This window comes from Dromiciops gliroides, chromosome 2, assembly GCF_019393635.1.
Source record: "Dromiciops gliroides isolate mDroGli1 chromosome 2, mDroGli1.pri, whole genome shotgun sequence".
Classification (NCBI taxonomy): domain Eukaryota; kingdom Metazoa; phylum Chordata; class Mammalia; order Microbiotheria; family Microbiotheriidae; genus Dromiciops; species Dromiciops gliroides.
The window spans coordinates 458137030-458152095 of record NC_057862.1 but is presented as its reverse complement, the minus strand read 5'-3'; the positions used below and the strand labels follow the sequence as shown (position 1 = coordinate 458152095).

Genomic DNA, 15066 nt, shown 5'->3' with positions numbered 1-15066 from the left:
GGATTTTGTTGTTGGATTGTGTTGATTGATAGGTCCAGAAGTCAAATACATAGAAGTGGTCAACGACCTATGGCTTCATTCCCCGTGTAGTCTTCATGTCAACACTCACAGAGGTTTGGGCCCTAGCCTCTGATTATTTTTTCCTATCCATGACAGCAGATTATTGCTATTCAGTTGTATATGACTCTTCATGACTCAATTTGTGGTTTTCTTGGCAGACACTGGAGTGGTTCACCATTTCCTTCTCCAGCTCATTTTACAGATGAAGAACTGAGGCAAACAGGGTTAATTGACTTACCCAAGGTCACACAACTAGTAAGTGTCTGGGGCCAGGTTTGAACTTGGGAAAAGTAAGTCTTCCTGACCCTAGGCATTCTATCCACTATGCCATCTAGTGGGCCCCCTTGACAGTAGAACTGTTATACAATTAGCTCATCAACCAGATTAAAAAGATCAGTTCTTTAGGCTGGAGTCACACCTCAGAAAGTACTGATGTATCTGTCTGCTTTGACACAATACAGCTAAGTTCAAAAGATCATAAACTAACTAAATTACTCACTCATTCATTCAATAAAGACATTTGTTTTATTTGATAACATTGGTTTTATGCCACAAAGACGCAAGCTCCACCAACACCCTTAATCTTTTCCTCTGTCTTCTGCTGAAGAATTTTGCCTCCACGATGACTGGCTGCTTGGGGAGTTTCCCTTTTCCTAAGACTTTGTAGTACCTCGACTGCACAACATCAATGATAGAGGCAAGCCCTTCCTTGTTTTTGGCAGCATTAATTCTGGTCTGCTCACTGACCAGTGTCCACAGCTTATCAAGGTTGACAGTTGGGCAGTAGCTTTGCTTCTTCTTCAAGTGGTAATGCCTCATATCCACTTTCCCGAAGTAACCTGGATATTTGTCGAAGTTGATTAGATGATGGTGTCACCCTCCTGCATTTCCTCGACCTCCGGGTGCTTCTGGTGCTTGCCCCTGTGCCTGTGACCGTGGCTGACGTACCCGCGGAGCTTCCGCATCTTCCTTAGTAGGGAAGGCATATAATATGCCGCTGCAAAAGAGAAAAGGAAGCTGCCCATAAGATCTTTAATTTAGAGCTGGGAGAGACCTTAGAGGTCATCTGTCCCAATCTCCCATTAAAAAAAAAGTTTTATAAATGCTCTTTTAAAAAAAATCTTAGTAACTTTCTAATGACTCACTCCCTCATCTGTCCAGTAAGATTCTGCTTTATTTTAAACAAATTATCTATCTATCTATATCTATATAGATATAGGACATGACCTTCATTTCCTACAGTCTCTCTGCCCCATCGTCCCTTATAATTCATAAATAAGAGAAAAAACAATCCATTCAGCAAGACAAACAAACATATAAATTAAGTCTGACATTATACAAAGTACTTCATACCCATAGTCTCCTGCCTCTGAAAAGAAGAGAGGGGGTTCATTCTCATATTGCTGCTTTGTGGTCAAACTTGGTCATTTAAATTTCGCAGCTTGTAGTTTGGAAGCAGTTGTTTTATCCATTTGCATTAGTCTTATATTGTGTATCTTGTTTTTCTGGTTCTGTTTACACTTTGTACGCCTTCCCATAAACCTCTGTGTTTTTCATATTTATCATTTTTTACAGCACAATAATATTCCATTAAATTCATGAACTACAATTTGTTTAGCCATTCCCTAAATGATGGACATCTACTTTGTTTTCAAGTCTTTGTTACTATACAAGTGCTGCTACGTAAATACTTTGGTGTTTATGAGATTAAAAAAAATCATTGATCATTTCTAGCAGTGGGATCTCATTTTAGTCAGTTTCTTAGCTTCCAGAATCACCAAACCAATTCATAGCTGCATCAAAAATGTATTAGGATCACGAGTGTGCCTGTTTTCCCATAACCCTCCAACTTTGACTTTTCCCATCTTTTGTCATTTTTGCCAGTGGGCTGGGTTATGAGATGAAACCTGAGTTTGCAATTTTCCTTGTTAGTGATTTGAAGCAATCTTTCCCATGGCTGTCCATAGTGGTTTGCAATTCTCCTTTTGTGAACTATTGTGTCTTTTATTATAGCCTTAAAGTTTATATCCTTTAACCACACATCCCTGGGGAAAAGACTTTGTACCCTATACATTTTAGAGCTTCACTTGTAAGAAGTTCATTAAAGCAAAAAGAAATTGATCATGTCTGAAAATATAGGCCTCATTTCCTATCTCTTGTCCACTCCCCTGTGGCCAATAGGTGGGAAGCATACTTCACTTTAGTCCTTTGAAGTCACAATTAGCCTCTGTCATAATTAGATTTCTGAAAACTTTCATTGTTTTCCTTTGGGTTATTGAGAAAGTCATGTAAATTGTTCTCCTGGTTATGCTTACTTCCATCTGAATCAGCTCATACAATCTTTCCAAGTTCCTTTGAATTATTCAATTTCATAATTTCTTATGATTCAATAATACTCTGTTATATTCACATACCACAACTTTTTCAGTGATAAAGTAATTTATTTGACATTTAAAGCAGCCCGGCCCCTTCTTACCTTTTCTAAAGTATCTTCCACTTTACTCCTCTCTACCCATACTAAGATCAGCTACATTGTCCTCTTTCTTGTTTCTCATGCATAGCACCAATCTTCCAACTCTGAGCCTCTTCATTGGCTGTCTCTTAGACCTAGAACACTCTTCTACCTTCTGCTTTCCCATTTCCCCTAAGATTCAGCACAAATCTTGCCTTCTCCAGGAAGCCTTTCCTTGTCTATCCCTCTACCCAGCACTCTCTCTTTTCATTGAATATCTTTCATTTACACTGCATATATCTTGTATGTACCCAGTTGTTTGTATATTCTCTCCCCTATTAGAACATGAGCTGAGTACAAGCCCATGTTTCCCTTTCTTTTTGTATTTTCAGCACTTATTACAGTGCCTGACATATAATAAGTATTAGTGAATGCTTGTTGACTGACTGACTGCTTCATTGTATAAGGGGAGAAGGATGGTATGTAATTAAACATGGAATCTAGACTGTGCTAACAGACTATAGAAAGTTGCCAAGCCTGGCTGGAGAGAGTTGAGTCATCAGTAATCTATCAGCTTTCTGTGGCACTGCTCCCTTGGGCTCTGCTCTTGATGCCTTGCCTTTAATTTCCAAATGACCTATGCTGGGGCCATCTCTGAGCTCAGGAGGGATGACTGCCTTCCTATTTCAGAAAGACCTTAGCATTGGTTCACTTTACTTCCTCCTCTTTAGCCATGCTGATAACTTCTTCAATCACTCTAGATGTTTATATATTTTTCAACTTTCCTTCACCTCCTATTCTAGAATCACAATCAAATCAGTTCTCAGTTAATTCTGGAAGGGCTTGGCCATTCTACTCCCCTGATTCCACTCACCATCCACGTAACTTTAAGGACCAGACTGCTCCTCTCTGGCCACCACTGTCCTGTGTATACTGCCTCCTCCAATAAGCTTATCTCCAGGATTCTATAGAAAAATCTTTATTTAACATTTAAAGCCCTTCACAATCCAGCCCTTTTTTGACTTCTGGAAAGTGTTCCTGACTTTAGGCCCAACACTCTATCCACTACAACACTTAGCTGTCCCTGACAGGAAGATACAAAGTTGAATAATAATACCTTAGTTGCTTATTCCACATTAGAGTTTGCAAAGTCCTTTCTTCACAACAACCTGTGAGATAGGGAGTATAAGTAATTATCCTTATTTTTTCAGATGATGAAACTGAGGCTCAGAGAGAGGAAGTGATTTGGCCAGGGTCATACACTTAATAAATTACAGATCTAGACCTTGAAATCTGATCTTCTGATTGAGTACTGTGTTCTTTCCATCACATTTTCTTGGCTCTGGGACCTATTAGCACCATGCTCATTTGGTCATAATAGAGGAGATGAGTATAAGGTAGCTTGGGAGAGTTTGATAGGAAAAATGCAACCCAAGTATTGCTGAAGAAGGAAGACATTTATTACTTTGGGCTAGGGTGTTAAGGAGGATAGAGTGCCAATCCTGGAGTTAGGAAGATTCATCTTCTGAAGTTCAAATCTGGCCTCAGACACTTACTAGTCGTGTGACCTTGGGCAAATCACTTAACTCTGCTTGCCTCAGTTTCCTCATGAGTAAAATGAGCTGGAAAAAGCAATGGCAAACCATTCCATTCTCTTTGCAAGAAAACCTCCAATGGGGTCATGAATAGTCAGATTCCCCTGAAATGACCAAAAAACTTCCTGTTAAGAAAGGAGGAGGGGGCACTTGAATTGGGTTTTTATTCATTCAACCAGCCAACCATTATTTACTGAATGTCTACTGTGGGCTAAATCATATAAGGAATGATGGGAAATCTTTAGAAAGAACATAAATGAAGGAGAACCTTCTGTGCAAAAGTATCTTTTAGAAAGAACAACATCAGATATTTCATGTAATTTAGGGAACTAATGATACTGGGCAGATAATTTAAAAGTTAGAAACTGCCTGACTGATGATAGGGCAATGGGCCCTACATAGAATTTAGACATAAATAACATGATTATTAGACCTAATTATTAACTCAGCAGTTCATCATACTTAGAGGAAAATTACTATAAAATGCAGAGGAGCTTTCTGCTTAACAGGATTTCCACCCTTCTTATTAAGTCCATGAAACATTTTCTCTCATCATCCCCAAGATATTTCACAGGGCTCTTAAGGATCTAGCTGTCACTGACTACATTTGGCCCTCATAGTAATTTCTTCAGAGGATCTAAACTTTCTGGGGGAAAATGTGCATACATTCAGTTTGTGCCTGAGGGCACTGGCCAGACTCCTTTAGTTTCTGGGGATTTGACTTGTTTGCATCATTAATCTGTAAGATCTATTATCACAAAATTTCCAAAATCATAGAGTCATTGTCCCAGTTTTTTTGTTTGTTTGTTTTAGCTAGAAGGGAAAAGAGAATGTTTTCCTTTTGACTCAGGGTTACATAGTTAGTGAGACCTGAGTTTGAACCCTGCCCTGCATACTTACTTACTAACTAACTGTATGACCCTGGGCAAGTCACTTGACCTTTCTGTTCCTCAGTTTCCTCATCTGTAAAATGAAGAAATTTGGACTATATGTTCCGTAAGGTCCTTTCCAGCTCTAAATGTATAATCCTATGATTTCATGAATATTTATATTACCTACTTCACACAATTGTGAGGGAAACACTTGGTTAATCTTAAAGTATTATGTAAATGGGAATAGTTATTAGACTTCAAGGTTCAACTTATATACCTCTTCCTCCAGGAAGCATTCTCTGATCCCCTTCCTCCTTAACCCTTCCCCCAAATGAAAATAAAGCACTATATAATTGAATTTTCCTTATTGTTCCCTAAGGAATTTGCCTATTCTCGTTTGTCTGATGATTGTTACTATGTTTTGCTTCTCCTATTAGATTGGAAACTTCCCAAGAGTGTGGTCAGAGTTGTAACAATAAATCAACCAACAATCAAGGTGCCAGGCACTGTGCTAAGTACTAGGGATACGAAGACATTTTAAAAAAAACCACCAATAAAAAAAAATCAGCTCTTTTTTTTCTCCTGCGGGACAATGAGGGTTAAGTGACTTGTACAGGGTCACACAGCTAGTAAGTGTCAAGTGTCTGAGGCCAGAGTTGAACTCCGGTCCTCCTGAATCCATGGTCAGTGCTTTATCCACTGAGCCACCTAGCTGCCCCCCAAAAAGTCAGCTCTTAAGGAATTTACTTTCAAACTGGGGAAAGATAAGGAAAAGGGGTTGGCACTGTGATTTCTATGTCATAGAGGACTTCCAGGTGAGGAAATTTCTCCTATGGAGGCAGCTCATCGCCTTCTCTGCAATTAATAGTGTTAGAGAGTTTCTACTGATAAGTGATTTATGTTATCATAGATTTAGATGAAAGGGACCTCTGAGTACAGCCCTCCTCTTTTTGAAGATGAAGAGAAGGAATCTGTGGGAGCTTCACTGACCCAAGTCACACAGCGAGGAAGTGTCCTAAGTAGAATTCGAATTCAGGTTTTCCTGACCACAGAGCCAACATTTTATCCACTGTGTCACCTAACTCACCACCTAGATGTACCACCTGGTTATTCCTGACTTTAAAGCTGGTTCTCTATCCACTTTGCCAAACTGGAAGAGACAACATGTAAATAAAGAGGTATACACAGGATGCTTGCAAAGTGGGTGGAAGAGAAGATTAGAGGGAGGCTATTTCTCTTTGTAACGCCTATGCATAAAGTAATTAATACATTTGAATTTGAAGGTGCCAATATATGTATCACAAATTGGTGCAAAACTGATGAAGTTTGTACAAGATTCTAGAACCTTTTTAATTATCTTGGTCTAAGTTTGGTAATTAGGATAACTGTTATCTCTCTATATTGTATATGTGTTTATTATATATGCATGTGTATGTATATATGTCCATGTATATATATATATGCATATGTATATATAGATGTATATATGAATGTGTATTCATTTATGTATATATATATACACACACATATGGAGAGGGGGGGAGGGAGGAAGGAAAGGAGAGAGAGAGAGAGAGAGAGAGAATATAGGGTGTTGGACCCAGAATTGAACCTGGATTGAAATGGAACCTCAGATACTTTTTGGCTCTCTGTTCCTGGCCAAGTCACTTAACCTAAACTGGAGATAATAAAAGCACTTACCTGCCTGGGTTGCGAGGATCAAATAAGATAATATTTATAAAGTGCTTTACAAACTTTAAAGTACTATATAAATGGTAGATACTATTATTAAATAGTATCTTATAATTTACCAAACAACCTATGGACTTTTTTAAAAAATTGAATTAACTGGGTTACATAAAGTATTAAAGCTAAAGTTATTAAAGAGTCATAGAAATGCTTTAAATGCAGTGTTTTGCTCTATTGTGGTACCTTGGTGTTACCATGAATTTTTAGAGGGCCTGGAGACACACTGATACAGTGCAAAGAGCACTGGAGTAAGAATCAAAGAGCCTAGGTCTGAATTTCAGCTCTACTACTTGCTGTTCATCTGATTTTGGGTAAGTCCTATAATCTGGACTGGTTTCCTACTGTGTAAAATGAGGGGATTTGACTAGATGATCTTAAAAGTAGGTCTCTTTTAGTTTTAAATCCTATGATGTGTGAGAAGGAGGAGGTATGCTCAGATTATAGTCCAGGCAAAAAAACCCCAAAACATTTGGGCACTACAATCTCAATACAAGTCAACAGTACAACATGGCAGCCCAAAGAGTAGGTGACATTTTGGGCTTCATTAATAGAAGTGCAGTATCCAGAGCAAGGAAGGTGATGAGATCACTGTATGTTGACCTGATTAGACAACATCTGAATCATTAAATTCATAAAATCTTAGCTCTAGATCTGAAAGGAACCTCAGAGGCCATCTAGTTTAACCTGTTCATTTTATAGATGAGGAAATCAAGGCATAGGGAGGCAAAGTGACTTGAACAAAAGCACACAGATAGTAAGCATCAGAGGTGAGGTTCTAACTCAGATCCTCTTACCCTAGAGCCAGCATTGTGCCTAGTTATGTGCACTGCATTTTAGGAAGGAGGTTGTTAAGCTGGAGTTAATAAAGAAGAGAAAGATGATTATGGTGAGGGGGGTCCCTGATGTCATGCCATATAGAGATCCTTTGAAGGAATTGCTTATATTTAGCCTGAAGAAATAAAGGTTTAAGCTGTCTTCAAATTTATGAAGGATTGTGTGTGGAAGTGGGATTAGATGAATACATTTGAACAATCTCAATGAAGAATTGCTATGTGCAAGGATCTGGGCTAGGCACAGGGAAACAAAGACAAAAGTCAAGCAGTCCCAGGCTTTAAGGAGTATAACCCACCTAAAAGAGGATTCTTATCCTAAATCCCTCTCACACTGATGAGTCATGTCTCCCATAGCAAGGGTACAGTTTCCCCTCAGCATTCTAGGGGTCCCCCTACAGTATCTGGAGTATCTCTTTATAATGCAGTTGGCTTCAGCATCTTATTCCAATATCAACTGAGAGTGATTAGTATCTCAGCATAATCTAACCTATTAACACGCATTAATAAATTTGTAAAAACAAAGGGTTATTTACTGCAAAGATGAAGTAAGAACAGAAGTTATAAAATATTCCTCACTGAAAGAAATTGGGTGGAAGGAGCGGATAACACTCTCAATCAAGTCAATCAAGTCAGTTGCTGGGAAGTCTGAGCTCAGGTTTATAATAGTTTCTACAAAACATTCCCCTACCAAATTCACCTCTGAACTGGCCATGAACTGGCATGGTCAGTGGGTATGTTATTGTTGCTTCCTGCCACTGGGCTGGCTCAAGCAGGCCACTTTTCAGAGACTTGACTGCTGCCTCACCCATGCAAAATCCTGGTATGGATTCTAGCTCCCCCAATACTGGTGCTTACTGTTCTGACCTTTTAAAGATCATAAGGGTGTAGCTACCTCCAAACTCCTTTACCTAAAGCAGTGAGAGAACAAACACAGAAGTAATAAACAGAGAGCCTTGTATTCAGAGGCCACTTGGGAACCTTGGTGGGGAGATAGGTAGCTGCTGCCAATTGGTCAGTCAGTCAACAAGTATTTATTAAGCACTCACTATGTATCAGGCACTATGCCAAATACTGGGGTTACAAAGAAAGGCTACAATAAAGTCCCTGGATTCCAGGAGCTCTCTAGGAGTTTATATTCTTTTATAAATAAGTTTTTATTGATGTCTCCCCCCATCATTATAGGTTTTCCCAGAATCCCTTTCAAGACACCTTTTATCCCCTTTGCTGAGAACCTTGACTCATAATTCTAAAAAAAATATCCCTTTTCCTACCCTTTCCAGAGAGCTGTCCCATGGGACATTTTTTTTTTTAACAAAAAAAGAAAAAGAGGAAAAAATTCAGCCTAACTACTCAATATAACAAAAAAGTCTGAAAATATATGCAATGTTCAACACTTGTGAGCTTCTCACCTCTGCAAAGGGGTAGGTGGGGGTGTCTGCTTATATCTCTTCTTTCAAGCCTTACTTATTAATTTTGCAACATTTGCTTTTTTTGCATGTGATTTTTCTTTCTCTTTATGTATATGGAATTCACATTCTAATGAGGAAATCAACTTTTAAACCAAGACTTCTTAAACTTTTTCTACTTGTGACCTCTTTTTACCTGAGAAATTTTTACGTGACCCCAGGTATATAGATATATAAAATAGGTATACAGATCAAACATTTACTGTCAAATTTTTTGCAATCCCCACATTCAGTTACATGACCCCATTGGGGGCTCAACCCACAGCTGAAGAAACTTTGATCTAAACAACTTTGTACATTTAAGGAATATATAGTACAAGTGGGAAATGATCCCAGAGGGAAGGCACTAGCAGTGGGAAGCAGAGTATGGAGAGCCAGGAAAGGAGTCCTGGAGATGACCCTACTCTTGCTGAGAGAGGAGACAGCAGCATCAATCAGATTTTGGTGGCTAATAACAACCTGAAGAACATTCTCCTTTTTTCTTCGATGAGTTCAGTACCTAGTTTACAGTCCTTTTCTAATCCCAATTCCTGCCCTTTGTATTAGGAGGTTTCAATATACATACTGGTCAAATCCCCTTGGTTCTCCAATCTACTCAGTTCCCTTCACTTAATTTTAGCTACAAAGAAATAATCATGAGAGTTGCTAGGTGGCACAGTGGCTGTCTGTCTGTCTGTCTGTCTATCCATCTATCATCTATTGGGGCAATAAGGGTTAAGTGACTTGCCCAAGGTCATACAGCTAGTAAGTGTCAAGTGTCTGAGGCCAATTTGAACTCAGGTCCTTCTGAATCCAGGGCCAGTGCTTTATTCACTGTGCCACCAAGATCTGATTTGGACAATTTGAAGAAAGTGAATCTCAAAGGAACAGAAGCTCTGGCAGGATGGTGTTAGAAGGAATCCTGAAGTAGAAATGGGGAGCAAGGAATATTCTGACTATCCTACCGTACCCACCAAGCTATGGGGGATGAGTCTGAGTCTAACCAGCACTGGACAGGATGGTCAGGAATGAAGCAGCCAGGTTTTGATGAGTACCAGAAGATGAAAGAAGGAAGAAAAGAAAAGGATTAAGATGAAAGCTTGATGCTGCTGTCTCCTCTCTCAGCAAGAGTAGGGTCATGCTTTGGGGGACAGAAGGCCCATGGCTCCTCTCCCACTAGGAGACTCATGACAGCTTGTACTCCTTGTTCAAGGGTCAACCAATGGGAAAGATTAAAGTAACTCTATTAGCCAATGAAAACCTTTTGGCAGTATCCCAAACCAGGCTCAGTAGCCAATCAAAAGTCCATTTCTTTACCATGTGGCCAGTGCCTGGAACCTATTATAGAATGTATGTGCATGCTGCAAGGTTCACTTGGGTTTCATTAGCAGAGTACACTGTGCATGTTGTCTAAGCCTGTGCTTATGGTCATTCTTCCCTCCCATCTCTCTTACCCATAAGAGCTTTCATTATTTTACTTGGCCCCAGCAGACAGTACTAGAAACAATGGGCAGATGTTTCTAAAGAGGTTGATTTAAGGTTTTATATAAGGTAAGACTTCCTAATAATTAATTAAGTCCCGAACTAGAATAAGATGCCTTGGTAAGCTGATGAGTTTCCCATCACATAGAGATCTCCAAACAGAGACCATATAACCATTCATTGGGTCTATTGTAAAGACAATTCTTTTTTAATATACTTTGGACTAGATGATTTATTAAATGATTCCATGTTTCTACATATTGGCTCTGCTACTTACTAGCTTTGTGACTAGTGGTTAAATCACTAAACCTCTTTGAGCCTCAGTTTTCCCACATGGAAAATGGGGACAAAAGTATTATACTACCTCCCTCACAGGATCGTTGTGAAGATGCTAAAGAAGTAATGTAGGCAACACACTCTTTAATGTAATATGTTATGGTGATTTCTTTTTTATAGGATTACAAAGATAGGAAAGACTTTTAGGGATTCTATCTTCAGAGGATTGAGGCAATGTAGTACAATGGAAAGATCACTGGCTTTGAAATCAGAGGACATGAGTTCAAATCTTGTCTCTGTTACTTGTTACATGTGACATTGGACCAGTCACTTAATTTCTGAGAGTCAGCTTCCTCAACTGTAAAATGAGGGGATAGTATAAGATGCCTCTAAAGTCCTTTTCAGCTCTAAATCTGTGATCCTGTGCTTAATATACTTCAAAACCCTTACATTTTAGTACTTAGTATATGCAGGGTATATGCTAGACATAGGAGAGATACAAAGATAAATAAAACACTGTCCCTGACCTTGTGGTATGTACAGCTGAATAGGACATTTGGGGGTGGGGTAGAACTGGATTGTGTTTTATCCTGTAGCACTCTCTAGGTTTCTGGCAGTGTCCTATATCACTTCATGTCCCTTGCTCACAACTGACCATCTTCTTGTCCCAATTCATAGCATCACAGTATGTTAAAATTAGAAAGAAACTTAGAGATCTCCTAATGAAATGCTCTCATTTCATAGATGAAGAAATTAAGTCTCCGAAAAGGGAGTTGATTTTTCCAAGATCACACAGAGGATTAGTGCCAGGACCTGGATTTTACATCTTTTGCACTTCCTCTTTATAAACAAATAAACGAGCACTTATTAAGCACTTACTATGTGCTAGGCACTGTATGAAGCACTTCCCAACTATTATCTCATTTGATTTAATAATAATCCTAGGAGATAGTTACTATTATCATCGCCAATCCCATTTTACATATGAAGAAACTGAGGGAGACAAAGGTTAAATCACTTGCCCATGGTCTCACAACTAGGAAGTTTCTGAAGCTCAATTTGAACTCTGGTCTTTCTGACTCTAGGTCCAATGTTCTATTCACTGTAGAGTGCCCCATTTGGGAGAATGTTGGGCTGGACCTGAGTCCATGGAAAAACATGAGTCAGCATTGAGTCACAGCATTCTTGCCAATCTTGGGAGAAGTGACGTCAGTAGCAGAGAAGACATATGGAAAAAATGAAAAGTCAAAGTAATTAAAAGCCATTAGAGGGTTTTGAAGGGTCAGAGTGACAGTGATGTGTGAATGATTCGTTGTGCTGAAGAGACATAATCACATATTGTGCTGAGATCCCATGGGCATTGAAGGACTTTTTCTATCCTCTGTTCTGATAGGAAACTTAGCACCTTCAAATCTCTATTTCTCAGTCTCATCCATACCTTTGGCCACCTTTATTTCCCCATTTGCTAACGAAAAACTCCTCCAACTTCATCAAGTTCTTTTTGTGATTCTTCAAGTCATGTTGGAAGAGGGAAATGTGCTAGTTTGGAATCAAGGAACCTGAGTTTGAATCTATATCCATGTGACCTTGGCCAAGTCATTTAGCCTTCATTTAAATCTAGTTTAACTCAATTAAGGCTTCAGTTTTTTCATCTGTAAAGTGAGAGTTTGGATTAGATGACTTCTAAGTACTCCTCTTAGCTTAGAGCTGTAGATCTTATGTTCTCTCCATGTCTACTACAGACCTTCGTTCATATCTTCCATGCTTACTTCCTCAGAGAAGCACCATAATAAAATGGAATGAGCCCTGAGCTTGGAGTCAAAAGACCAGTGTTCAAATCTCTTCTTTGGTACTATGTATATGACCTTGAGTATGTCAGTCAATCTATATGAATCACAATTTTCTCATCTGTAACATGTGGATAGAGTAGCTCAGTGGATAGAGCACTGGTCCTGCAGTCAGAAAGACCTGAATTCAAATCTGGCCTCAGACACTCACTAGCTCTGTGACCTTGGGCAAGTCACTTAGGCCCGTTCGCCTTAATCCCATGCCACTCTAGTATCTTTGCCAAGAAAACTCCAAATTGGATCATAAAGAGTGGAACATGACTGACCATCAACAACACATACATAGCTAGACAATAGCACCTTTGGTTCAAACCTTCATCCTCTTATTCCAAATCATCCCTTTGGGTCACACTGCCTCTTTCTTCCATCTCTATCATTCCAGCATTCTATGATCTGTTTGTGCACAAGGAAGAAATACTTGCACTCCATCAATTGATGGAGGGGGATGACATAAGGGCATTTATCTTCTTTTCAGCAGAGAAGCATTTGATCACAATACTTCCACATGATGTGGGAGAACAAAAATGGTTGATGTCACCATAATGAGCTGTGCTTGTTGGTTCAGGCCAACCTCACACCGCTAATCATAGAGAAATCTTAGGAGAAATCCGTCAAACAGTTGTGAAAAATTGGCAGGTGATGGAGGCCAACCAAACCCATCCTTGACCTCCCACAGTAGATGGCCATTTCTAAGGAATGCTAATCACCATTTTAGGCAGAAACACCAATTTGCAGGCCTGAGGCAGGGGATAATGAAAGGCTGATTAATAACAATGGTAATAATGAAGAGAGACATGGGTGGAATGGTTTTAGCTTGGGCTGCCACTGTCCCCAGTCAGTGACTTGTAGTTCAATTTCCTTTGGAGAGCTGTCTTTATGGGTGCCCCCAGCTCTGAATGAGTGGAGGCTTTGGAGACCAGTGCCTTTCATTTTTGGATTCTAATAGTGCTCAGAGTAGAAGGAAATAGCATTTTGGACTCAGTTCCAAACTGATAATTAGAGGAGTGCTTCATTGCTGGCAAGAGTAGGTGTGCCCACCAATTGCCTTGCAGCAAAAAGAAAAAAAAAACAAAAAAATATTATAGTTCCACATTCCCTTGTTCCTTTGGAAATGGACCCTCATTGTGTATACAGTGTGGATTCTGATTTATTCCAGGTAAGTTTTTTTTAGGGCTGGGGACGGAACAGGTTCCTTGCCATAAGGAATTTTCAGCATGGTACCAAGGACGTCAAATGTAGTGGAAAGAACACCGAACGAGGTGTCAGAAGGTCAGAGCCACATTGACTTGCTGTGCAAATTTGGCCAGGTGGTTCCTCTCTAGGTTTCAATTTCTTCATCTGTTTTAAAATAACGATAATGTTAGGGGCAGCTAGGTGGCTCAGTGGATAGACCACCGGCCCTGGAGTCAGGAATACCTGAGTTCAAATCCAGTCTCAGACACTTAACACTTACTAGCTGTGTGACCCTGGGCAAATCACTTAACCCCAATTGCCTCACTAAAAAAAAAATAAAATAAAATAACGATAATGTTAACAGTAGCTCACATTTCCGTGGTAAAAGGTTTGTAAAATACCTTACACATCTTGTCTTCTTTGATCATTCTATGCAGGCTTTAAACCACCTGTAACATTGCATATCCTAAGGACCTTTTCATCCCTGAAGTATTATGTTCTAGGATTCCTTCTGCCAGTTCTGACATTACATGTTCAATGTGTTAAAGTCTTTTCCAGTTCTAACATTTCATAATTTTTGCTTTAAGGTGTCTTTCAGACATTATTCTGTTGTCTAAAGTCCCTTAAGTTTTCTTCCTGTTCAGATAGTCTATATGCTGTTCCAACTGACATCGAATGATCTTATAGTCCAAGGTCCCTTCCAGCTCTGAGAATCTATGTTCTAAGACTCCTTCCATCACTGACATTCTTTGTTCTAAGTTCAAGGACCCTTTCTTCCTAAGGTGTTCAGATCTGGCTTTCTGTGTTCTTAGATCTCCCCCACTTTTGACATTCTATGAAACCATGATTCGGAGTATCTTAGTAAGAACATTCAGTGTGACTCCCTGTGAAGCATATCAGTGATTGTCTTTGTACTTTGCAGAGGCAGGAGCAGCTTCAAGGATGGCAGCTGTGATGTTATTGACCTTAGCCCTCAAAGTGATGTCATTTAGTTTGAACTATTTTTCTTCATTTTCCCCTGGCTTGATATCGAGGTTGTAGAAGTGAAATGGTGGCTCAACCCCATATCCCTCCCTTTCTCCCCTCAAAAGAAAATGAAAGTATTTTGGAATATTACTTGCAAAAGACCCCTCTCTGACAGGGAGATAGGAATCTGGAGACGAGCAGGGGATGTCATGGGAACTGGTTTTTTTTAAACTGTAGGATTTAGAGATGGAAGGGATCTTAGAGGAGATCATTAGTCCATTCCCTTGCAGGTAAGTCCCAGGCAGGAAAAGTGATTTGT

General features: G+C 39.5%; 1 pseudogene; it reads right to left on the bottom strand.

Annotated features, from left to right (window-relative positions):
- Positions 1–604: 604 nt before the first annotated feature.
- On the bottom strand, positions 605–1071 carry LOC122743434 (annotated as a pseudogene).
- Between the last annotated feature and the right edge of the window lie 13995 nt (positions 1072–15066).